Source organism: Gavialis gangeticus, unplaced genomic scaffold (genome assembly GCF_001723915.1).
Source record: "Gavialis gangeticus isolate Ggan-Ray unplaced genomic scaffold, GavGan_comp1, whole genome shotgun sequence".
Classification (NCBI taxonomy): Eukaryota; Metazoa; Chordata; order Crocodylia; family Gavialidae; genus Gavialis; species Gavialis gangeticus.
In genome coordinates, this window is record NW_017729024.1 from 118,891,110 (window position 1) to 118,894,788 (window position 3,679).

Here is a 3,679-nt window from a genome sequence, read left to right on the forward strand (position 1 = left end):
AAAAAGGACTTCTTTTTGTAAAAAGGACTTCTTTTTGTAAAAAGGACTTCTTTTTGTAAAAAGGACTTCTTTTTGTAAAAAGGACTTCTTTTTGTCTTCCTGCTTCTGGCTGGAGTGCCTGGCTGGCTGCAGACTGCCCCTCTCCCCTCCCCCCTTCCCCCTCCTCTCCAGCTGCTGTGTGCTGCTCCACCCACCCCATCAGTCTGAGTTTACCAGCTGCACCTGATAGAAGTTCAGGAAAAAATACTCTAGCATGGGTGTGACCAACCTGTGCCACAAGCAGGGGAGGAGTTGGGCTAAAGAAAAAGAAGCAGATTGGGCAAGGAGGAGAAAGGAGAGTGGGGGAGGAAAAAAAAAAAAAAGAGCAGAGGAAGGGAATTGGAGTGTCACAAAGGGTATGGAGTTACTATGTGGCACACCTTCCAAAAAGGCAGGGTCCCACTGCTCTGATGTGACTTTTGCTTGATCAATAGCCAAAACAAAGGCTAGAGATCTGTTGGTTGGAAACTGGGAGTAAACATCTGGTATTTTAGAGACCTTTTGCCACTGACAGTGAGAGACCTTTGCTGGATAGTTTTTTCTTCAGGAACAGAAGCTGCTTTTAGCAAGCATGTAACGATTGACCCATTTGGAATAAAAAAACAAACCACCTTATGTAAGAGTAATCTGCTTTGTTTTATCCTTGCAAATTCACATAGCAGATCTATGATTGCTGTGCCCTTGGAAATGTGTATGGCTTTATTTTTTATTTTTATTTTTTTAGGGATATGTTAAATGATTACTTAGTTATATCACATATTAATGTAAAAGTTCCTGTTGGTACTAATTTACACACATTTTTGTACACTACTTGAGAACAGAGATTCTGCATGTTTTGCAATACATTTCTGAAAGTCTTATATCCCAGTAATTTTGCAGTTATAAACTTATTCAGGCCAACTTTTGACACTTACTTTTTAGAAAGGTGGACTTCAAAAGCAATACTTGAATGGTTTTGTTTAAACATCCAGTTATCATATACCCACATTAATTTTATTTTACTGGTCTTTGTTTGAATTTGGCTTTTACTATTATACTGAGTAGAGCTATTTACTGTAGAGCTCTGATGCTGGTTCTGGCATCCATTTAGTAGAAGGGGTGACGATGAATTGAAGAGGGTATATAGAAAGAGTCAAAGAATTGCTTAATAGGGCTGTGCGAAGCTTCAGTCCCTGATTCAATTGGGCGTAGGTTCAGCTCGATTCAGATTTGGAGATTCGGCCACTGAATTGAATTGGAAGACCCTTTAATCTCCAAATCGAATTGGACATAGACGCAGCTTTAAATGTTTTTTCTACATACCTCTAAGTAGCAGGCAGCTTGTGAATGCTGCGATGCTGAGGCAGATAGTGTCCCACAAGAGTGGAGCGGGGGCAGCAGCCTTGAAAGTGGACCGCGAGCACTTCCAGGTCCACGGGGGGGCCCTGTTTCTGTCCAGCTTGGCGACTGGTGCCTCCTGGGTTGGGGGGGGCGCCCAGGGTCCCCCATGGCCAATCACCAAGCTGAGGGGTTCAGGGAGGCCTGCCAGCGTACTCTCTGGCGTTCCCAGAAGTGGACTGGAAGTGCTTCTGGTCCACTTTCAGGTTCACTGCTGAGCACATGGAGGGCCCCACCCCGTAATCCTGTGAGAAGCCCCATGCACTCCAGGGTCACAGCATTCACAAACTGCGCTGGTACCTCGAGGTATGTAGAAAAACTATTTAAAGCTGTGTCTGTCTGAATCACTGATTCTCCTAATTGGCATCAACTCTTCAGATTCAGATTTGGCCAAATTGAATTGGGGACATTGACCTGAATCAACTAATTGAATAACTGTCCCTGATTTGGGCTGAATCTGAATCAAATAGGGCCTGCTTTGAACACCCCTATTGTGTAAGAATGTGAAAAATGTTCAGGGGTGACAAAAAAAAAATGGCCTGTAAGCCCAATTCAACATGTAGGACATATCTTCTGGCCCACAGGTCCCCACATGTCTGAGAAATTTGCAGGGGCAGTGGTGACAGTGCTAATTGCTGCAACTCCCAGAGCCAGATGGCACAGTATGGTTAATTGGGGTCAGAAATGTTTGTGGATTTATGTATTGGGATGCAGCAGTACCTAAAATGTATGGGAAATTTCCAGTGTCTGAGGGTGATGGAGTTCCTATCTTTGAAGATCTTAAAATTTAAAAATGCATGCAGAAAATGAACAGGCTGATAATAGCACAGGTCATGTTGGTAACATATTAACATGGACCCTACTGTTTCATTTTCACACTTTAAAATGGGAGTTAGCAGTGGCCCAAATAAATACGGCTCAGTCCAAAAGTAGGCCAGTGCTTATGATCCAGCCACCAAAAGCTGCTAGTTCTTCTTGCTGCTGTCCCAGCTTTGTAAACCTGATGAAATGACTTGGCAAGAGGATCCAGCCCATGGGCCACAGGTTGCTGACTTTTACTTTAAAGCATTTGTCATCTTATTTTCTACTTGTAGACTTCCAGTTTTGTGTAATTAAGCCTCTTGTTTTCAGTTTTAAAAGTTTACATGTACATGAACTTAACTCTATCACAGGGGTCTGCAACCCCTGGCGCACATGCTGAGCATGGCACGTGAGGCCATTTTCCTTGGCACACATTGGGGCTGGGGCCAGGGCAGGGAGGCAGCAGCTGTTTGCAGCTGGCCCAGGTTCTGGGCAACTCCTGATAGCCACGGAGCCTGGGATGGGGGGGAAGGGGCACAAGCAGGACATCCTGCCACGTATCCCCTGCCCTTGTTTTTCTGGCATGCTGGCACTCTGGCACCTTCAACAGTAGACATTGTTTCGCTTTTCCACACTCCAGCCAAAAAAAATACTGCCTACCCCTGCTCTATCACATTTAACTGATTTTAAGGTACATCTCCTGAACACAGGCAGAGCCCTTCTTTGTCTGAAGAGTCCACATTCACTCTACTGAAGTCACTATTTGAAGATACATTTTTGGCATGTAACATAAAAAAGTATTTCAGAAAATGAAGTAGAACATTAAGAAATGTACATGTAAACTTTTCACTCTTGATGAAATGAAGGTTTTGTGAGTTGGGAGAATCTAAGTGGAAGCAGCAGTGTGAGCTGATTCCTGGGATGGGAGAGTTTACCAGGCACCAAAATACAATCTAAAGTACTTTAATTTTGTTCTTTTCTTCTATAGTTAGATCTTTCCCTCTTCTGGTTCCATCTCTACTCTTAACTGAGGGGAACACTGGGTAAGCCAGTGGCTTTCAGGTTTCTCTTGCTTTAGTTTCATAGTTTCTAGGGTCAGAAGGGACCTGAGCAGATCATCAAGTCCGACCCCCTGCCATGGCAGGAAAGAGTACTGGGGTCAAATGACCCCAGCAAGGTGTACATCTAGCTTCCTCTTGAAGACCCCCAGGGTAGGAGCCAGCACCACTTCTCTTGGAAGTTGGTTCCAGATCCTAGCCACCCTGACCGTGAAGTAGTGCCTCCTGATATCTAGCCTAAATCTACCCTCTGCCAGCTTGTGACCATTATTCCTGGTCACTCCTGGCAGTGCTCAGGGGAACAGGGACTCCCCCAGTGCCTGCTGGTTCCCTCTGACTAGTTTGTAACAGGCCACTAGATCCCCCCTCAACCTTCTCTTGTGGAGGCTGAACAGGTTCAGGTC

General features: G+C 44.8%; 1 protein-coding gene across 1 annotated transcript in view; it reads left to right on the plus strand.

Moving 5' to 3' along the window:
* GLDC (glycine decarboxylase) overlaps positions 1–3,679 on the plus strand; it is a 98,487-nt gene that overhangs the window by 17,420 nt on the left and 77,388 nt on the right. The window lies entirely within an intron of this gene.